General features: G+C 42.6%; 1 protein-coding gene across 4 annotated transcripts in view; it reads left to right on the top strand.

Moving 5' to 3' along the window:
* ELMO1 (engulfment and cell motility 1) overlaps window positions 1-23652 on the top strand; it is a 522734-nt gene that overhangs the window by 371406 nt on the left and 127676 nt on the right. The window contains exon 1 of one of the 4 annotated variants that reach the window (XM_077269249.1): window positions 14459-14652. The exons of the other annotated variants lie outside the window; for them this stretch is intronic. The gene's annotated coding sequence lies outside the window, so the exon portion shown is untranslated. Of the gene's footprint in view, window positions 1-14458; window positions 14653-23652 lie in introns of those variants that run through there. 4 annotated transcript variants of the gene reach the window in all.

Raw genomic sequence — 23652 nt, 5'->3', positions numbered from 1 at the left:
ATTTTCAGCAGTTGTGATTCAAGGCTAGCAATCTGCTTTCTCTGTCCACATTATACTGATCGTTCTCTGCCAGTTGTGTCTGTAAGGCACACACTCTCTGCACATTAGTGACACAACACTGGCAGTGGAAATTTGGGGAATCTGCATTACACAGGGATTCCTCATACACAAAGATCAGTTTAGCTAACATTTGTAGTTGTTTACTTGATTTATTCAAGACCGACAGTCTCTCTATGCACATGCTGTCATGCCAACATGCTTGCTCCAATAGGGCAGACCACAGTAATACTGCAGATTTGGGTATAGTGGAGGTTACTGGGTGAAATTTACTTTGCTTTGCTAATCTTTTAAGGGTCGATAAGTCCATACTCACTCTTCCTGAAGCCATCTTGGTCGTCCTCCTTGTCCCTTATCTGCTCCTTGAAAAGGTCATTTTACCTCTGGAAGCCTTTTCCTGACCAGCTGGACTTTACCTTGAGAACGACTATTACTCTTTGGAAGATTGGACTGGTAAAGATCACCCCAAACTCTCAAAGATTGCCAAGCAAAAGAAAAAGAAAAAACTTTAAAAATCAGAAGACTTGGTTCTCTGTTATTGATTTTGTTCCATGTATAGCTTGTATTGAAAATCTGCGTCACCCGTCTGAACTATCAGCGCTCTGAACGCACAGAATTACACAACAGTTCACCCTGTATCAATGTAATCTGTCCATGTCCCTCCGGCCTGATCAGTTCACAGATGATGACCAGAAACTCACACAGCAAAACATGTTAAACAAAATCTAAACAGTGGGCCTGTAGCTTGCCATTGTTAAAGGAACAGGGTTTTCCTTCACAATTTACTAAACCTTATGGTTATCAAAGGAGGATTTCTCCCTACACCTCTATTGAAGGTCCGATATCAACTATTAACACCAAAATTGACTACTAATAATATCCACTAAATACCACCACGTTATCTTTACCATATACTAACTGAGACAAAACAGTGTAACAATAAAGGGTATTTATTACACACACACAAGTCTACAGTCTATAACATACATATATATTTATACCCAAGCTGGCGACTATAAATATATATATATGCAAATATACGGATATCACAACTCTGATATAGTAATACCACTACAGTATACAGTGATATCCCAACAGTATCACACAGTAATAATCAACAATATCCAGTAATATCACAACAATATCTCCACAATATAAAAACCCAATTATACCCAAATATTATTATTATAATTACCAAAAACACAATTACCCGCCTGATTACCCAAATCACACATACAATATCAGCCCTCCCATCTATGTAGCTAACCCTAATGCCTAAGAGGTTACAGGGCCTAGTAAGAAAAGGTGATACAGAGTAATTATCCACCATGTGGGTCCATGATATTCCAGCATGAAGGCACAGCAAAGAGCCAGAGCACATGTGTCTTGTGCCTTTTATGTCCAGCTAGAAGAGGTGTGTCCAGCCCCAGGTGTGTGGGGATGAGGTCACAAATCTATTGTCCACTGGCCTAAATGAAACCTGATATACCAGCTTCAGGAGGGGGTTACTGAGCACATGTGGGGGAATTATATATCACTAAACACATCTCTATGTAAAGATATACATTTTGGAGAACACGAGTTCAGTTTTTGACAGGTTCAATTTCAGATAGAGGGAGGACATGATGTTAGAGACAGCAGTAAGACAATCACTGGTGTTTTCTAAAAAGGCAGGCGTGATATCAGGAGAAGAAGTGTATAATTGGGTGTCATCAGCATAGAGATGGTACTGGAAACCAAATCTACTGATTGTTTGTCCAGTGGGGCAGTATACAAAGAGAAGAGGAGGGGGCCTAGGACTGATTCTTGAGGAACCCCAACAGTAAGGGGAAGGTGAGAGGAGGAGGAACCAGCAAAAGATACATTGAAGGAGCAGTCAGAGAGATAGGAGGAGAACGGTGTCCTTGAGGCCGATGGAGCGGAGCATAGTGAGGAGGAGCTGATGATCCACAGTATTGAATGCTGCAGGAGATCCAAAAGAATTAGCATGGAGTAGTGACCATTAGATTTAGCTGTTAGTAGGTCATTAGAGACTTTAGTGAGGGCAGTTTCAGTAGAGTGTAAGGAGCAGAAACCAGATTGAAGAGGGTCGAGAAGAGAGTTATCTGAGAGGTAGCGGATAAGACGGGAGTGGACCAGGCTTTCGAGGAGTTTGGAGATGAAGGGAAGATTAGAGACAGGTCTATAATTAAATACTTCTTAGATACTCCCGACTCCACTCCCCCATGAAGACCAGTGTGAGCATTGTCTGTCTTAATGAATTGGGGTCATAATCCTTTAGTCTTTGGTATTTGTATTTGAGGTTCTGTAGAACAGATACCCATGTAATCTATGGGCCTTCTTATAGAGCATGTGAAAAGTCTCATATATTCTCTGTCCAAAAACAGTTCAGTGCAAGGCCCGCTCTACCCTCGAGTCCCATGGCAGTTGCCTGGTTTGTTTCTGTGGAAGGTATAAATGTAGTATCTGCTAACTTGCATGCAACTTGCTTCCCCGACAGTGTGACGCCTACATTTATTTGCATAGTGCCACATTTTACCGTAATTTACAGTAACTGAGAACGGTTGTGCTATGCAAATAGATCAGAATGCCAAGGCACGTTGCTTTATTAAACGGAATCTGTTAGTGAGATCATCCCCTCCAAACCGCATATTGGGTCATGCAGGTCTTCTAAATATAAATCCATCGACACCTTTATATATTTTATATGTTACTGCTTTCCCTAGCAATTAGTTTTTAATTCATAATCAAATGAGATGTTAAATGCTCTAGGCGTGACAAAACACTTCAGGATTCACTGCCTCCACTGGTTGTTTTCCCTCCCAAAACCAGCCTTTTTAGCTCGATTGTTAGCTCACGTTCTGATTTCCTTGCCTAAGATAAATATAGGGTGATATAAGTTACATTTCTGGCTTGAGGAAAACAGCTGTTCTATGATGAAGCCCAGAGCTGTGTATTTAATAAATTATTATGAAGATATTACCTGTCAGACTGTCACCTTCAGCAGTGCTTATTTTACACACTTTATTTTAATTGTTAAATTATTCATCTGAAACATGGAGATTCCTGCATCATACCTTCATCTGGGGAAAGCTGCAGCTGAATCATTCCATCTCTTGCCTTGAAGCAGAGTTGTGCCTGATATTTGCACATCCCTCCAAGGTGAGCATGCTACCATTTGCCCTTTCTATCAGCCCTCACCAACACCATTTGATCAAGGATTTTTGCAATATGGAGCATCCTGCCTTTCTCTTCTCTTTTAAGGTTTATTTCATTGCCTGGCACCTGATATCACACAGGGAGTGAGCTATTAATCAAGCTAAAGAGGCTGGCACTTAATAAGTTATTTTCATGCAAATTAAATGCTAATTACTCAGGAATGCAGCAACAGATAGATGATATAAAGGTATTGATAGATTTACATTTTAAAAACCTGCATGCCTATGTATGTGGTTTGGGGGACGTTGATTTTACTGACAGATTGACTTTCATATTAATCCATCTTCAGGTTGGTGGCGGCTACATCTCTATGCCACTGTTCCACGACAATGTAATGCTATCCAATTGTAGTGCTGAATGCATGTTGGTCTGATGTTAAGTCACATCATAATAAAATGTTTAACTGCTAGAACATTGAGTAAATGGCTCCTAATGGTTTCTACTATAGTAGAATTTACAAAACCCATTCCTTTCTAGTTTACTGCAGCTTAATATTGCAGAATATTGACTGCATTTTATGGAAGCCCTATAGTCTAAGAATGGTGCAGGTTAAATGACCCTTAAAACAAATGTCCAATTTTTTTAACTTTATTGTCTTTAGAAGCAATATTAAGCGCTGATTAATGTTTTTACTTTTAAGTACCTGATGGATTACTGGTGCAGCTGTGACCTCTGTTATTTCCACTGCAGCCAGTTATTGACTGTAGGGGACACTTCATCTGATAGAAGAACTGTCACTAGGTCAAAAGTAGGCAGTTTTTGCACTTATTTTAATCCTTCTGCTTCATTGAGGATGCACAAGTCCAAGAGGGCGATATTAACACATATCTAACTTCTCATCAACTGGCTGAAACAGAAGATTGGTGTCACTAATGCACCCCTTGGCATGCGCAGTGTGCCGATGAAGCTGTGGAGCATGCACCCGGCTTCCTTGCATATGACCATAAAGGCTGATCATCACACTCATCATGTTGGCATTGAAGACTCCTTAGGGTGATGTCGCTTGTGTCATAAATGGTTTCTCAGTTGAATGTGACTGTGAGCCTGTGATACAAGCTGTTAGATTGAATGATAAATGGTAAATGATAAATGGTATGTGCTTTTTTGCTAATAAGATTTTGGACTCATCCTTACAAGAGGCACTAATTCATACATTATCTTCTTTTGGCAAACTAAATCTAGTAACTGATAATGGTGCTAAGTGCCTGAAATGTTAGCACAGGAGAAACAAATAGATTTGCACTTTCAGATTCCTTGGAAACAGGAGTAATGTCATACACAATAGGTATTTACATTAATAAAGCTGTAAATGGGGCTTAGTTTAAAATGGAAATAAATAAAAAAGAAAATAATTTCCCAAGTTCTACAGAGTACACGTGAACTTAAATTGTGTTTATTCCATGAGGTGCTTTTTTTGTCAGTTCACTGTTATGATCATTGTTTGATCTCTGTGTAGGAAGGGAAGTGATCCAAGTTCTAAACCTAAATGTTCTCTGGTTGTAAGTCAGTTTGGAGGTGAATGTGTTTGTCTGAATTGCTATACACACCTTACAGATTTGTTTATGGCTCTGAACAAGAAGGACATCATTATAATTTGCATACATTGTTTGCAGTAAAACTGAGGGGTAAAGGGATGAAGTTATAAGGCAATGGGGTTTGTTGGGTGCCAAAATGTAAATGCCAACTATATGGTTCTTTAATTTGTTTTTTTGATTCTCAGTTGGTGGAACATCTGGTTGCATGGACCAATTGCAGTGAGAAAAAAATAGCTATATGTAAAAAGTGAATTAAACTGTAAGGTAACCTAAAATTGCAAGCATTCCCTGCAGAATAACCAATCCATCATGTTCTAAGAACCAGGGTAAAGCAGTACATTGGTCAACATAACGTAATCTCATGTCAGCAGAATTAGGTGAACAGTTGCTCCCTTTAACATAGTTTCATGTTATAATACTGATTTTTTTTTCTCAGCAGTGCAAGTAAAGGAAGTCTGTCACCAGGTTTTGATAAAAAAATTGCCGTGTGCACTACTGGAAGAGAAGGTGCTAAGGTTAGGTTCCCACACCTTCTTTAACCCTAATAAAAAAGAACCTAGCACTCAACTTGATGCTTTTGAGTGAATTTTATTGTAGTGGTACTCAAAACGTTTCGGTCCTACACCTGGACCTTCGTCAGTAACGTACAGCAGAGTATGAAAGGGGGGGACCAAAGGGTCAATAGACATACAGGAGCGGCGTCTTACACAAGAGCCAAGCAGGAGCGGTACTGTGGAGACCGTGGTAGATAGTAGCCGGAGCAGACGCGGATTCCACCGCTGGTCTCAGCGGTGGAATCCGCGTCTGCTCCGGCTACTATCTACCACGGTCTCCACAGTACCGCTCCTGCTTGGCTCTTGTGTAAGACGCCGCTCCTGTATGTCTATTGACCCTTTGGTCCCCCCCTTTCATACTCTGCTGTACGTTACTGACGAAGGTCCAGGTGTAGGACCGAAACGTTTTGAGTGTCACCAGGTTTTGGGCACCCAATCTGAGAACAGCATAATATAGAGTCAGAGACCCTGATTCCGACGATGTGTCACTTCCTGAGCTGCTTGATGTAGGTTTCCAAAAAAAATAACACTGTTTTGTCATTTGGTGATTATCACTAGAGGACAAATAAATTTGCTGCCATGTAGCCCCCAGTATGAATGAGCTCTGTGTGACCCCACCCCAATACTGATTGGCACCTTCCTGCCAATGCACAGTGTACACAGCTGCCAATCAGTGATGTGGGCGGAGTTATACAGAGCTCAGTATTCAGAGAACTGCCAGATCTGCAGCTGATAAAACAGTGATTTTATCAAAACTACAGCAAGAGGCCCAGTAAGTGACACATTGCTGGAATCAGAGTCTCAGCCCCTGAATCATTATTATTCTTATTATTTATTATTATAGCGCCATTTATTCCATGGCGCTTTACATGTGAGGAGGGGTATACATAATAAAAACAAGTACAGTAATCTTAAACAATAAAGGTCACAACTGGTACAGGAGGAGAGAGGGCTCACAATCTACATCATGCTGCTCTCAGATTATATAGCAAATACCCGGTAACCGATTCCCTTTAATCAATAGAGCATGTTACATATTGTGCCGTTAGTTCACTTACTTTCCTTCGAATACTTTTAGGTTACCTAGAGGAGATTTTATATTCATTCAATACCCAAGTGTAATCCGCAGCCCAACACGTATTGTATGCTTTTACATAGAAGATGGAGAAATGTCTCTGGATTATTCCTTTTAGGGTTGTCCTCTTTTGTCCCATATACTTACTGTAAAAGGCTAATAAATCTACATTGTTATTCAACATACTGTAACTGCAACATCAAAGATGTATACATTCGTGTAATTTTATATACTGTTTAGATATGTTCTTTTTATTTGCACCCTAAGCTATGTATAGATCTCAAATAAAAAGATTGCAGAAAAGAAATGCCTTGTTTTCATATCCACGTTTTAGTTGAAATAGACACATGCAAGGCAAATCGAGCCTCACGTTGCTTAAAAACGGAAAGTGAATGTGTCATTCAAAGTAGTTTTCTGTATGGGTCCTATTTTTTCTCAATTACAGACCTCTTTTAGTTTCCATCACAGACTGTCAGGTATGGTTTTTGCTTCTAGTGAACTAGACACTGTATAAATTGGAAGAATAATGCAGATCCTACTGGTACAACCATGATTGATGAGATGCTCGCTTTCAATTCAACAATACCTGAAAGGTTCATGGAAGCTTCCAAAAAGTTTTGTATCAATGTGTAACAAAGATAATAATTTATTAGGAAATTTTAATACAGAAAGTAAATAATATTTACATAAAATCGTATTCACAAGTCCTTAGCTAGTTTCAGAATATTTTCATCTGTGTGATGGTTCTTTTTTTTATCCATTTGCTTTCTGTCTGTTTTTACCATCTATATGCCATTCATATTTCTTGTATGGAAGAAGGAATCGAATGGCTGCTTCTAAAGTGGCTTCAAGCGGACAGTACATGAATGCCATCTGTGTGCTGCCCTTTTGTTTTGTGAACCCATTTATTGCAGTGGGTGAGTTTGATCCCCAGATTGGACCAAAGTAGGACATCTGTTTATTTTTATAATTTATAACCAGCTTATCAAAGTATGCCACTATCAAGAGCTACAATATAACATAATCCCTTTGTGGTATATTGGCGACCACTTCTCCTTACTGTAGTGTAGTGTAACTTGGGCGGTAGCCGTGAGCGAGGTACTCTTCTCTTAAAGGGAACCTGTCACCACGTTTTTGGAAGATGGGATAAAAATAGCGTTAAATAGGGGCAGAGGTGGGCGTTACATTAGTGTGTTTGTTATGCGTTTATTACCCACCTAAGTTGCCGAAATACCTTTGCAAAGTCTCCGTTTTCGCCTGTCAATCAGCCTGGTCTGGTCAAAAGGGCGTTGTCTTCCCCCAGATTTTGCGTAGTTTTCCGTTGGTGGCGTAGTGGTGTGCGCATGCCCAAAGTCCTGAATCCTCTGCCAGGGGATTTAAAAGAGCGCGCTGTTCGTTTTCATTGGTGATCGGTGGGCGCGGCCATCTTCCTTTGGCCGCGCGTGCGCAGAAGCGGCGCTCTGCTGGCCGCGGCTTCAGGAAAATGGCCGCGGGATGCCGCGCGTGCGCAGATGGATATCGCGGCGGCCATTTTCCTGAAGCCGCGGCCAGCAGAGCGCCGCTTCTGCGCACGCGCGGCCAAAGGAAGATGGCCGCGCCCACCGATCACCAATGAAAACGAACAGCGCGCTCTTTTAAATCCCCTGGCAGAGGATTCGGGACCTTGGGCATGCGCACACCACTACGCCACCAACGGAAAACTACGCAAAATCTGGGGGAAGACAACGCCCTTTTGACCAGACCAGCCTGATTGACAGGCGAAAACGGAGACTTTGCAAAGGTATTTCGGCAACTTAGGTGGGTAATAAACGCATAACAAACACACTAATGTAATGCCCACCTCTGCCCCTATTTAACGCTATTTTTATCCCATCTTCCAAAAACGTGGTGACAGGTTCCCTTTAAGTCCCTACATGTTAGTGAGTGTCCCGGCTGGGTGGGTGGATTTGTGCTGTGAGGGCATTACGCCCGTGCAGGCTGCATGTAACCAATGTTTCCGGTTTGCCAGGACCAGGTGTTGGACAGTTCAGTGAGGGAGGTCACCATTCAAAAATAAACTTTTACAACGGATAGAAGGTACACAGTCTTATAAATGTTTCTTTTGCAACTGGTAGCATTCTCCACAGTTTCCTTCCTTGTTTCTCTGTTTTTCTCTTTGTCCACTGTTTCTCACTACTTCACCATAACCCAACTTTAACACTACAGTCCTGCTTAGCAAGAGTCATTAACTTCCAATCCCTGTACTTCCTGCAGCATGTCAATCTCTCCTTGAAGATTTTTCTTGAAGAGAAGTGGCTTTTTGGTTGCCCTACTTAACACCAGTCCAACGTCCAAAAGCCTTTGTCTCTGTGCATGCAGTTGCAAAGACACGTGCCTGCTTCCACTCCTGAATAAGCTCTGCACTGGTGAAAACCGATCCCGAAGCTGAATCCCCTTTATAAACGGCTCTGTCACTTGCTGGACTTTCTTCTATTTCACGGCAATTTAAACACTTTGAAGTTCTTTATGATCTGATGCAAAGCAATGCACTTGTTTTCTTGGAGTTAGTCATGGTTAAGGGAAGACAATAATTTCAAACATCAACCCCTTTGTAAAGAGACTGCCCGCACAGATTGCCTGTTCAAACCAAGTACAGGCGTTCGATGCGGCCAATCTACTATATAATTGTCTAAGGTCCATTTCAGTCTTTCTAGCAAAAAAGGCAGCACACTGCAGCGCTAAAACATGCAAACATGAAACACGAAAATTGAACTGCATTACTGCACTAGAAATATGAAAAATGAGAGCGTTTAGCGCATAAAAAAGGCCAATTTTATGTGTACCTGGTAGCCACTTTACGGCATCTCTCTTATACCAGGTCCTACGCTTTCCTTCCTCGCTGAGAATAAACGTCTCCATATGAATGGGTACCTATGAAAACCTCTACTTAGACAACATTCTCTCTCTCTGTGGAGGGGTACTGGACCTGCTGCAATTAAGACACCTGTGACTAGGAGGCGGAGTGCTCGGTCAGAAGGCTAAATAATACATTTGAAGAAACTGACCGTCACATCCAAAAATAGATTAAGTGTGAACAGGTGCTGAACCTTAGAGTCACCATCTCCTATACAGTCAAGCAAAAAAGGCAGCACACTGCAGCGCTAAAACATGCAAACATGAAACACGAAAATTGAACTGCATTACTGCACTAGAAATATGAAAAATGAGAGCGTTTAGCGCATAAAAAAGGCCAATTTTATGTGTACCTGGTAGCCACTTTACGGCATCTCTCTTATACCAGGTCCTAGGCTATGAAAATTGAACTGCATTACTGCACTAGTCAGTAGACGGTCAGTTTTTTCAAATGTATTATTTAGCCTTCTGACCGAGCACTCCGCCTCCTAGTCACAGGTGTCTTAATTGCAGCAGGTCCAGTACCCCTCCACAGAGAGAGAGAATGTTGTCTAAGAAGAGGTTTTCATAGGTACCCATTCACATGGAGACGTTTATTCTCAGCGAGGAAGGAAAGCGTAGGACCTGGTATAAGAGAGATGCCGTAAAGTGTCTACCAGGTACACATAAAATTGGCCTTTTTTATGCGCTAAACGCTCTCATTTTTCATATTTCTAGTGCAGTAATGCAGTTCAATTTTCGTGTTTCATGTTTGCATGTTTTAGCGCTGCAGTGTGCTGCCTTTTTTGCTTGACTGTATAGGAGTTGGTGACTCTAAGGTTCAGCACTTGTTCACACTTAATCTATGTTTGGATGTGACGGTCAGTTTTTTCAAATGCATTTCTGTCTGTCTGTAATGGAAATCTCAAGTCGCTGATTGGTCTCGGCCAAACAGCCACGACCAATCAGCGACAGGCACAGTCCGGTGGCAAAATGGCAGCTCCTTACTCCCCGCAGTCAGCGCCCGCTCCATACTCCCGGCAATCAGCGCTCACACAGGGTTAATGGCAGCGTTAGCGGACCGCGTTATGCCGCGGTGTAATGCACTCCGTTAACGCTGCTATTAACCCTGTGTGAGACTGCTACGTCATCATCTCACGAGATCGCAATGCACTCTTGGGACCGGAGCTTGCGAGGAGCATCGGTAAACGCTTCGCCTGGATCCGGGGGCCAACGGAAGGTGAGTATATAACTAATAACTATATTTTATTTTAATTCTTTTTTTTTTAACAGGGATATGATGCCCACATTGCTATATACTACGTGGGCTGTGCAATATACTACTTGGGCTGCACAATGTACTACGTGGGCTGTGCAATGTACTACGTGGGCTGTGCAATGTACTACATGGGCTGTGCAATGTACTACGTGGGCTGTGCAATGTACTACGTGGGCTGTGCAATGTACTACGTGGGCTGTGCAATATACTACGTGGGCTGTGCAATATACTACGTGGCTGTGCAATATACTACGTGGCTGTGCTATATACTATGTGGGCTGTGCTATATACTACGTGGGCTGTGTTATACACTACGTGGGCTGTGTTATACACTACGTGGGCTGTGTTATACACTACATGGGCTGTGTTATACACTACGTGGGCTGTGTTATATACTGCGTGCGTAGGCTGTTATATACTACGTGAGCTGTGTTATATGCTACGTGGGCTGTTATAAACTATGTGGCTGTGTTATATGCTATGTGGGCTGTTATACACTCCGTGGGCTGTGCTATATACCATGTGGCTGTGCTATATACTCCATGGGCTGTGTTATATACTACGTGGCTGTGCTATATACTCCGTGGGCTGTGCTATATACTCTGTGGGCTGTGCTATATACTACGTGGCTGTGCTATATACTACGTGGCTGTGCAATATACTACGTGGCTGTGCTATGTACTACATGGTTGTGCTATTTACTAAATGGGCTGTTATATACTACGTGGCTGTGCTATATACTGCGTGGCCGGCCGCGAACAATCAGCGACAGGCGCAGTCCGGCCTCAAATTGGCGTGGGATTTGAACCACGCTTCACTAATTGGTCGCGGCCAGCCGAATCCTGTGTATAAATTGCATTATTCTAAAATCTTCATAAATAAACTACATACATATTCTAGAATACCCGATGCATTAGAATTGGGCCACCATCTAGTCATTTATATACACCTTTACACCTGCTTGTTTTCCCTCAATCTGCCCCGCTCACACCATCTTCTTTGATTGACATCTCTGGCAATGAAGGGTGGAGATAGATGGTAAATAAGCAGTTAGGAAGATGTATATAAATGATTGGCCCCGCCTTAGAGCATAGAGCGCCTGTGTTTGGTTGGAATAGTCATGCTGTGCTAAGAGATTCCCTTAATGACGACCGATACGCGTTAAAACGGTGGTCGCTAAGAGGCCTCACTCATCATCGTTTTAAAATAACTGCTGTTTGGAGTAAGGGTGTAGCGCACCCCATCCCCAGAGTCTGAATATCTCCAGGGATTCAGCTACCAGTGGAGGACTTGGAGAACATGATCAGGGCCAGTTTTTCCAGTCTCTGATCATGTGATCGCAGTTATTTAAGGAATAATCACGTAAAAAAAGTGTGATCCAGAGTAGAGAGAAATAATGTTCACCAAGCCCCTCAGGGTACCTTTGCAGCAGATTCGTGATCCCCCTGGCCACCCTTCTGCTGAAAGAAAATGGCAGACGCATGCTCCAACATCTGCCTCTCTGCACCCAGCAAACGCAGGGATTTTTTACATTGGCTGATGGCTTTTGATTATTGTCATGGTGATCAAAAACCCCAATATTTAGTAATTATGGCAGCACTTGGGCTGTGCCTCTCTTTTCTATACTTGCAGTTGTTCTGGGAGAGAAGAGAAATGCCCTACGTCCAAGTGCAGTCCTTCCAGTGACGAAAAAGTCACAAAAATCGAATTCAAATTTATAGCTCAATTTTTATAAATCATCCTCTTCCCCCTCCCCCCGTGTCATCCCCCTTGTCAATTTTTATTTTAATTTCTTTAATTTTTTTGCTGGTTGTGTTAGTTATTCGGGTTAGGCTTGTTAGGGTTAGGCTTACAGTTTTTTTGAAAAGTAAAGAAAAAAGTATTAGTGTTAGATTAAATTTAGGTCTAGTAGTGTTAGATTAGATGTTTGAAAATTGCAAAATTTCCTATGCAAAGTACTGCAGTGTGCAGACGCCGGGACAGGTCAGAGAGGCCTGGCGCCTGCGCACTGCAGTACTTTGCTCTGCCCTCAACAGGGCAGACAAAGTACGCCTGCGCCGCAGCCACGGCGTGAAGACCAGAAGAGGACGTCATGGAATTTAGATGGGAGGCTCCGGACCCGACCTGAGACACCCATCGGACCCGGACCGCAGTGAGACCGCCCCTGGGTGAGTATAATCGAACGTATTTTTCTCCTTTTTCAGGTAACATCGGGGGCTTATCTACAGCATTACAGAATGCTGTAGATAACCCCCTGATGACGGTGAGCTTACCTCACCATCGATTTTGGGGGTGACAGGTTCCCTTTAAAAGTTCATCTCAATGGGCCCAGGGTTGGGTAAGAAAAAAACAATCTTATACCATCCTCCCAGACTAGCACCACACGTCCACACTCGTTACTGTGTCCCCTGCCGTTTTCAGGGCATCAATATCTAGAGGGGTCATCTGACTGATGCGGGAAATCAGTGGCTGCTGATGCGCAGTGGCCTTCGCAATCTTTCGCAGTCAGTTCTGCTTGGACGGAATGTGAAAGCTGCAGTGTCCACACTTGGGGTGAGGTTAGATGATGACATTGTCTGCAATATAGGTTGCATGGCCAAAGCTCATTGTGTGCTGCTGTTCCATCGCAGCGTAATGCAGGTGGATGAGATTTCATTGTGCCCCTTAGATTACCACAAAATGCAAGTTGTAAAAAATTCAACTGGATCCAACTTCTTCTGGGAATGTGTATACTTCACGCTGTATTCCTCCGATGCTTGCATATGTCCTAGCTAATCCAAGACTGTTTCATAATTCTGTGCTGTAGGTGACATAGTGTGCACATGAAGGACATTGTAAACTTAGACTGAACAGTATTGTGCCGACCTTGTCACTGGATGATAATTTACACTTTTGTCTAACTTTTCACGCCGTCTTGTTTGCGCATAAATGTAGTCACTCTTTGGTGCCCTTTTACTGCATATGAGCCACATCTTTTTGTGTCTACGCCTCACCCTGCGATGTGAAGTCCTGCCCATTTTCATACACTGGTTTTACTTTGAATAAATCGATGTAAAACAAGATGCACCAGTTTGCGCCTTAGTTTGGCACAGTTTCCACCAAACTAGAAACCCACTCAATATTATAGTAAATGTGCCCATTGTGTGACAGAGGTCCCAGAAACTTTGTGGACCAGAAATGGTGTACAGTCCCCATCACGGTGCTGTGACGGGGGAGAGAATAAAGAGGAATCATTTCCCATCATGTCTTACTCTTCTTTGCATACATTAAAGATAGTAGACAGATGACTTTATGATATTCTCTGTCTACACTGGGACATGGCGTGGCATTTGCTATGTTTCTGTGTTCGGCTTCACTGTGGGGACACCCAGGTTGTTTCGGAAGCCCTGTGCAGGATTTAGAGGACGTAAAAGGAAAAACAGAGCCGCCACATGAAATTCAAGTAATGAGGGGAGGGGAAAGATGAGATTGTAGTTGATTATGAATCTGGCAGCAGATGTTCTATACAAATCTAGCTCCCTACATCCCGTCTGTTTCCATGGTGACAGAATAAGTAATTATTGAGCCCAGACGCTCCCTCTTTTCCCCTCTCCCCAACAAGGTGAAAACTGGAAATGAATTTGAACTCTCTCCCTGTAAGCGGCTGTATGTCACGCAGTGAGGGGGGCGTACAGAATGCCAAGGGCACAGATGTAATTTAATGTGGTGTGATCAGGGGACAGAACAGGTTTTTTTTTCCCTCTAATATTATGGAGAGGAAAAGGTCTCTTAGGATCCTAAATAAATAGGCAGGAATTTCCCTGGAATGGAAGTGGCGTGTGATTGGGCGGTGTAAGCATGCCCCTGCCTATCACATCCCAGCTGCTCCAGCAGCACCATAAACATAAGCCCGGCTGCACGCTCAGCTCTCTGTGCTAGCACTGGCCGCCAGTTGTAGGTGCACACAGAGGGGACTCCTCATCATCACATGCCCTCACCAAGGAGATTACACAGCGGATGTGTGTGCACCAGTGCTAGAAGGAGGATTACCATTGCCCTGCACTATGGACCAGCGGGATATGTGTGAGTACAGCACATGCCGGCTACTTCAGCTGCCAAAATGCCAGGAAATCATTTGATGGAGATGGAGCCAGAAATTGCAGGCTACAGTGAAAGCTTTATGTGACCTAGCGCACACAGCATTTCATATGCATTCATGCTATGATAAAGTGATTTGTGTATCCATATTATTAATATATACTGTATATAGCGCTATGTTAGGAAGCAAACTGTACACATAACCCTAAATGTGCTGATTTGTCAGAAACGATTGATGATACAATCATCAATGCCACACATAGGCCAGTCAGTCACGAGCGCAGCTAGCACAGGGTCTGTAGTGCGGAGCACATGTGGAAGCTCTGGGTACGACTAGTGAAAATTAGGACATAGACAAGTGAGGAATAAAGTGGAGAGTAATCAAATCCAAATGCTTTCATTGTTGTAATGTATATATTGTAATAAATGTATTTTGAATTGATCCCATGGCTAATGTAAGACTCTGCGATGGGTGAGTAGCTATGCCGAGCAGGCTCTTTGTCCTGTCAGTAAAGCAGGGCATTGTTACCAGATCACCTAATGCTGATGTTCCTCTTGTGCCCCCCTTCCTTGCTTCTGTCATTCTGTTAACCCTTCCCAGTACCGTCAAGAAGTCTAGTCCCATTTCATGTCTTTCGTGTCTGTTTCCGGCATACGCACAATGTGTCCTTACAAATACATTTCCTAGGAAGCCAAAACTGACAGTAGTGGAGAATATTACTGTGGGTTTACCGTGACTAATGAGGCTCTAATGATAGGTATCCAAACATAGCAGGTGGAAAGATTTGCATGATGGGAGTTCGGTTCAGTGGAGTGAGTAGATCATTACCTTGTGGTTTTGTGTGTTTCTTTTGAAGTATCCTTCACTTTGTGTCAAGAGCTCTTTCGGTTCTTCAGGGAATCGCATGTATATGTGTGTGTTCTTTCTGCTAGCTTCTTGATACATTTTCTTAAGAAGCTCTGAAGTTCTGCATCTTTATGGAGAGCTTTGTGATATTTAAGATATTGCTGAGGTCCGTCAGTAAATCATGTGTGTAATTTAATTGTTATTGAGTAGGTCATCTGGTGGCTTTACCTGTAGGAATATAGTCATCTGTGGTAAGGCATAATGTATAATGGCAGCGCTTTCAGTCCGTTCTCTTGTTGTAGGATACTCTGTTATGTAAGGGCATATATGTCTAGATGTTGCTTTTCAATTATTTATTTATAAAACTCCAATGCAATATTCTCTTGCATGGTTCATCATCTCAATATGGGAAAAAAGGTAAAAATGAATTCTTGCACATCCAGCTTTTACCACTATTTTTGAAGTTTTCCATATGTACTGCCTCCAAGTCTAGCCCCTGAGGTCACTACACTGAATCTCCATGCTCCCACACACAATTAGCAGCGGACATTGGTGCCTGTATTCAGCACTGGCATAGAAAGGATAAAAATAAATATATATCCTATAATAACTACCACAAAATAGGTCACAAAGAGGAGAGCGAGTAAGAGAGTTATTGGGGGGAAATTTTCAGTATTGGCATGCCATTCAAATGGTGTGAAGGTCTCTCCCTAATGCAATCAGTGATAAACTTCTCATTTAGCAAACTGCATGATTTCTAAACCAAATTTCTTGAGAAAGAGCATCTGTGCCAGAAGGTGGTTGAATTCACAAATATGGTGTAAACACAAATGCTACGTGTATAAATATATTGGTTTGATCATCAAACAGTAATAAATCTGTCCCATACTCTTCCTATCTGAAGTTGACTAATAGATGCCTGTTTTTCTATACAATGTTACAGATGAATAAATAGCCAAACAACTACCGTATGTGTTGCTCAGTATGGCCACCCTAGTACAAAGTAATAAGGGTCCGTGCTGTGAAAACACAGTTTAATATTACTACAGCACACCTCGCAGCTTGAACAACGGTTACATCTGTATTCTCTTCTTTCTTCATTAATAGATGAAAGAATTGCATGAACACCATGTATATTTGTGGGTTATCACAAAGTGTAACGTACATTCTGTAAGAAGGGCAAATATATACGTGCTTACCTTAGTGTGTGTCACCGTGTGTAAATTTGCAAGTAGATCATATGCGCAGATTTCATCTACTTATTCCTCTTCTTTTTTTAACCAAAACTTTAAGGTCCTTTTTTCACCAATAGCAACACTCTGCAGTATCCAGTAAAATAAAGGACTTATTGCATTGTTCTTTTTATTTAGTTTTAGCACTGCTTTCAGACATGAATAAACCTGTTATTTTTGCGGGGGGGGGGGTAATACAGTATATTTTGATGAAGCCAAACGTAAAGCTTGATGGTCTTTTATTCCACTACAGTAATATTTTAAAGAATGTTGCACATCATGTCACAATTCCGAACATGATTGCTGAACTTTGGTTATGTTCCAGGATTACATCTATGTTAAGCAAGCTTGTGTCTGATGTGGCCTTTGTCCCCATAGAAATAATAAATTGCATAATCTTATCCTCAATAGCTATTACTATGGTGGCACATCTTATAAGTAATATAGTTTGTATAGTGATCATGCACAGGGAATGGGTAGAAGCAATATATCGGTTTTTCACAACCTTATACAGCAGCTCCACTTAATATATACAGTATGTAGCATATTGAAAACCCAATCAGCCAGTCATGTTCCACCCACTTGCTCTCCGGACTCTACTGTATCTTTACAGTACTTTCTCCAGAGCTTCTCTTAGTATGCTGTGCAGTTGAACCATATCTGTCCATATCTTCAAGAGGTTGTCCAGACTTATGATATTGATGGCCAATTCAATAGAAGAAGAGCTGCAGGTCTCAGCGACAGGCACTACATCGTGATCAGGGCTGTTCCTTTCTGCTCCATTCATTGTTTACAACTGTCCGCCATCAGAGCTGAACACAGCTCAATGGTGTTGGACCCCAACCTATTTCATATGTTGAAGATAGGTCATCGATATCATAACGCTAGACAACTCATTTATCTTCTACTAGATCCCTTTTCAGCAAAAGACTCTCCTGAACCACTACACCAGTCAATATTTTGGCTTCATATAGACAACTGTATATTATGCTGGGTTACACCAAAGGCAGGATTGTGAAGTGTTCTATTTCCCTTGCCTGTTCCACATCGGTCTTGGACCAAAACTTGTAAAAGCATCTTTGTGTGCAGCACATGTATAAAAAGTGACACAAATTTTTTGCCATACAACTATAAACCATGAGGCTAATTCAGCCTGCAGTTCAGCATGTATTGCGGTAGTTTGCCATGCAGATTTTCACCACTTGTCAAATACATGTAAAGAAAATTGTTGTGAATTCTGCTTTTGAGCTCCCTCCGGTGGTTGTAGGTGGTAATGCAGTTGCCCCTGAGTTGCAGTCCTGGTCAGGTGTATCTGCTGATTGCAGTTCTGACTGGGGTATTTAGGCGTGCAGGATTCATTAGTCCTTGCCAGTTGTCCATGGTTGTTGGGAGGTTTTGGTCCTGGTTTGGTGCCTTCTGCCAAATCAGCAAAGATAAGTGTCTGGTTTTGTTTCTGTGGCACATGCTGTGTGCTTAATAATTCTGTGCTATTCAGTGTTTTTTGTCCAGCTTAGATTGTGTCAGTATTTTCTCAGTCTTGTTGGATTCTCTGGAGTGGCAGATATACATTCCATGTCTTTAGTTAGATTGTGGAACTTTTTGTATTATCTGCTGTGGATATTTTTGGAAGGGTTTTAATACTGACCGCTTCGTATTCTGTCCTATCTTTCCCTATTTAGCTAGAGTGGCCTCTTTTGCTGAATCCTGTTTTCTGCCTGCGTGTGTCTTTCCTCTCCTACTCACAGTCAATATTCGTGGGGGGCTGCCTATCCTTTGGGGTTCTGCTCTGAGGCAAGGTAGTATTCCTATTTCTATCTATAGGGGTATTTAGTCCTCCGGCTGTGTCGAGGTGTCTAGGGTTTGTTAGGCACACCCCACGGCTACTTTTAGTTACGGTGTTAGTTCAGGTTTTGTGGTCAGTACAGTTTCCACCTACTCCAGAGAAAGTTCATGCGGCTCCAAAGTCACCGGATCATAACCGAAAATGGTTTATCTGCTTCAACAGTTTTTGCTGCATGGCGGAAAATTGCATTGCAAATCCACTGGAATTTGTGGTAAAGTCATGTGGCAATTGCCATTTAGTAATTGTAGTACACGATATAGGGAACCAGACATTTCAAGCTATCTATTTCAGTTTACATATTTCACCAAAACTTATCTCTGCAATATTTCAGGTACCCAGAAAAGTAGTAAATCCCATTGTTCAGGTTCCTTGAAAGATAATCTGTCGCCTTTTTGAGTTATTATGGGCATACAGGTTGTATACAGCTGAAATTAGTCACAAGCTTATCTTCTGAGCAGCCTTTGCCCCATAACCTGGAAGATCGGAGCTATAAAAGATCATTTTTAATGAACAAGGCATCATCCAGGAGGTGTACAGGTGTGACTAATTTCAGCTGTATACCACCTGTATGACCACATTAATAACTCAAAAGGCCGACAGATTCCCTTTAAAGGAACCTGAACAGTGGAATTTGCCACTTTTCAGGGAACCTGACACAAAGATTTACACCTGTTTACTACTTATAGCTCTTCATTCGTCATGTACTGCTTGTTTCTAGTAACCCCAATGTTAAAGGAAAGTTGCCAGCATAAATTTAAAATCGGTGTTTTAATCTTGGTGTGCCACATATTCAGTATGACTAGCCAGAAAGGCGAGCACTAAGTGCAGAGTAGCCCAGCTCGCCAACATCACACCCTCAGAGGCATGGTTGTAGTTTCAGAAGACGTCCACTTTCTTGCCCTCTACCTCATACCTGCTTCCTAAATCTCACAAATACCCAGCGGCCGCTGTGGCTCTGGCCAGGCACAGTGATCTTCTGCCTATGTGACACTGCCTTGGTGTCACACTGTGCAGAACCGGAGTCTGACTGCTCACACGCTTCCCCCTGCGATCTCACAGCAGACACATTGCACTGCTGTGCATAGTATTGAGCCGACAAGCAGTGGCACCTGCGTACTGAACGCCTGCATGTGTGCCACTGCTATCCAGCTCTATACACAGCAGTGAGACAGTAGAGGGAAGTGCTCGGTCAGTCAGACTTTATGTGAGACACATAGGTAGAAGATCACTGTGCATGCCAATGGCAGTCGCTGGGCATTTGTGTGATTTAGGAAGCAGTGAGCAGTCGGGCACTACAAAGACTATCACCACATCTCAGTCGGCGTGATGCCGGTTGGCTGGGACGGATTGTAGCACTTAGAGCTCACCTTTCCGATTAGAATATATGCACCACAAGATTAAAGCACTCATTTTAAGATTAAGCTAGTAACTTTATTCTAACATTGGTGTTGCAGGCAATTCACATTACATGATGAATGTAGCGCTGTAATAAGTTAATGAGGGTAAATCCTGATATCAGGTCACCTTTAGAAATCACGGTATTTCACCTGTATATCTTAATCTTCCCTTGTATGATGAGCCTATGGGTAAGTTCACACAGGGCGTTTTTGGTGCTTTTTTTCTGTGGCAAAGCCTAATTTCGTGGCAGTAATGAAGCTGCGGCAAAAACGCAGTTTTAGGTGTGGTTTTGGTGCTTTTTTTGGGCTAACTTGTGTCTCTTTGTCCATGCTGATGTCCATCACTTTACTCCAGAAAAAAGGCTGTAAATAATGATACATGTGTTTTTGCTGCATTTTTTTTGCATTTTCTGCTTTTTTTCAACACCCATTCAAGCCAATGGGTGAAAAACGCTGCAAAAACGCTGAAAGAAGTGAAATGCTTTATGTTCAAAAAAGCAGCAAAGCACAAAATCCCGATGACAAAAAAAACCAATGTGTGTGCATGAGATTTCTGAAATCTCATAGGCTTTGCTGGTACTGTAAAAAGCAGCTGAAAATTAGCATGAAAAAATGCTGCAGAAAAGCCCAGTGTGGACATACCCTAAGATAAACAGCAGGTTGACAACAACATGATTAACCGTATCCAGCACAAACATTTTCTAATGTTCAATAGCTTTAACTTGTGAGCTTCACAGCAAAAAGGCATACTCGGACTTTCTGGTGAACCTGTGATAGACTGTGCTGGGTATACATTACAGCAAAAAGGAGCAGACAGTGCTGCAGAGAGAAGAAGTACCGCAGCCGGAACTAATAATAGTATCGAGGGTGTGTCTGTCTACCTGACTTCATGTATGCTCATCAGCTTACGCCTCTTTCACACTTCCGTTTTTTGCCATCCGTTGCAATCCGTCGTTTTGGTAAAAAAATGGATCTTGCAAATGTGCCCGCAGGATGCGTTTTTTGCCATAGACTTTTATTGACGACGGATTGTGACGGATGACCACACGTCGTGCAATGGATGCGTCGTGTTTTTGCGGACCGTCATGACAAAAAAAGCCATTTCCGACCTCGCATGCGGGGCTGGAACTCCGTCCCCTCCTTCCCCCGTCCCCTTCAGAATGGGCAGCGGATGCGTCAGAAAACTGCATCCGCTGCCCACGTTGTGCACAATTTTGCAAAACGTCCGTCGGGCCGACGGTTTGCGACGGCCCCGTACCGACGGAAATGTGAAAGAGGCTTTAGGCAGCATCAATAGTAACAAGATATAATGTTAAAAATAATAATAAGAAAAATCGCAATATTCTCACCTACCGGCGTTTCCGCGCAGCGTCACAGATGTTCCCGGCAGCTAGCGTTACTTCCTAGTAATATATTGCGAAATCTCGCGAGAAGTCGCGGTCTCGGAAAACCACTGCGAAGACGCATACACAACAGGTGCACATTGGCTCGACGGGTCCGTCAGAAAGACGGGCCCAGTGCACACGTTTTCCACAATCTGCAAAGGATCCGTCATTTCAACGTCTTGACGGATCCTGTGCAGATTTGGAAGATGAAAGTGTGAAAGAAGCCTTAGCTGTAATCTGGACTCATAGCTTTGCCCTTATGGAGATCAGCTTAAAATAGCCAAAGAACATGATCTGGGGGAAAAAAATTAGCTAAGCATCAACATATTTCTATACAAAATGACATTTAATGTTGCTTAAATGGTCACCGTCTTTTCAACAAACTTTGCATAAGTCAATGCCATTCGTAATATTTTATCTTAAAAATTTGCTTTTTTTCCACTATGAGCCACTGCCTCTCTTCCCTCTGCTTCCTAAACCACTTGCGGAGAGGGCTGAGGTTAAGAGGAGTGGGAAAACAAGTTGATTCAGATCAGACAGCAGATTGTGCTGAAGTTAGTGAGTAATTTAAACTATTCCAGAGCTGGATTCACAGTCATACAGCTCAGTATTGCTGTATAATGTCCCACTTGTTGCTGCTGCTGTTTTTTACCATGTGCAAAAATTAACTGGAATCCCTCTTTTTCTGTGCAGTTTGAATAGGAGACCTCATAGCAGCTAGTCTGCACCCATTAGTTCAGAGACCCTTGAAAATCAGAGAGAGAGCCTGCAGAGAGGGTAACTGATGAAATATGCAGGATATAAGTGATATAACAGCCAGAAATTCTGTCATTTCTCTTGTACATACAAGAGTTAGCTGAGCAGACAAGTTACCTGAACTGATAGGCACACTTTAGCATGAAAGCCGAGTGCTTATTCATCGCTATTGATAAATTCACCAGGGTTTCAATTTAGATCTGTTATAAAGGAGGGGGTTTTAGATAGAGAGATAGATAGTGGTAGATTGGCTGCACACGTAGGTAGACACAGCTACCTTGGCTCTTTAAATTTTCCCTTGATTTATTAGACATGTGGTTTAAACCAACGCACAATGAGAATAAACACAGTTCTACGGTCAAAAACAGGAAAAACAAAATAAAATGGTGTACAGTCTCTGCATTTGCAGGGATAGTAACCATTCAGTGGTTCAACTTTTCCTTCTCAGGATACAAAACACTGGAGTTCCTCTTTCCAGCCCTACTGAACACTGAATGGCTCTGGAGGCCAACTATTTAACCCCCAGACCACACCCTGGGGTGGAGGTAAAGTGGACAAACTCCCACGCGCTTAAGGCTACTTTCACACTAGCGTCGGGAACAACCCGTCGCTGTGCGTCGGGCCGACGTTCCCGACGCTAGCGTGGTCTCCGCCGCACAACGGGGGCAGCGGATGCATTTTTCCCACGCATCCGCTGCCCCATTGTGAGGTGTGGGGAGGAGGGGGCGGAGTTCCGGCCGCGCATGCGCGGTCGGAAAAAGCGGACCGTCGGGAGCAAAAAACGTTACATGTAACGTTTTTTTCTCCCGACGGTCCGCTACCACACGCCCAAGCGTCGCAAAACGGACGCAACGTTTGGCAATGCGTCGCAAATGCGTCGCTAATGTTAGTCTATGACGAAAAAACGTATCCAGCAAGAACTTTTGCTGGATGCGTATTTTCGGCAAAACGACGCATTTGCGACGTATTGCAGTTAACGCTAGTGTGAAAGTAGCCTTATGGTTGTCCAGCCCTTAAAATGGCCATTTAACCCCTTTCAACAGTATGCTGGAGGAAACTTCTGTGTTTCAAATCACTGAAGCTAATAGCCTTTGACAGTGACTCTGTCACAATATATACACACATTTTAAATGTGATCAGTCTCATTTACAGTAGATTAACGGATAAGAACACTAGAAGAAATACTAAATATGTGTTACATTTTATTAAATGACCTGAAGACAGACGATAGCAGGCAATTTAATACGATTTTAAGCATAGTTACATGCCGGGTTGGAAGGAGAGGGGAGACTGTGGTGCAGATTCAGCCATTAGCTGCACAGAATTGAATGATGTCAGAGAGAGGACTGCTGTTTTAGTTAATTCCTTACTACCCAATAGCATGCAGCTGTTTTGCTATTGCCTGTAGCTTTAAATGGGTAGTCTAAAGGTCAAAGAATTTTTTATCTAAACCCATATCTGTTTAGTGTCATAATCTAGACTAATTTCTAATTTCTTTGATCTTTCGACCACCCCTTTAAGGACC

Source organism: Ranitomeya variabilis, chromosome 6 (genome assembly GCF_051348905.1).
Source record: "Ranitomeya variabilis isolate aRanVar5 chromosome 6, aRanVar5.hap1, whole genome shotgun sequence".
NCBI classification, from domain to species: domain Eukaryota; kingdom Metazoa; phylum Chordata; class Amphibia; order Anura; family Dendrobatidae; genus Ranitomeya; species Ranitomeya variabilis.
Note: the sequence above shows the minus strand (reverse complement) of the source record. Positions and strands in the feature narration are given on the sequence as shown.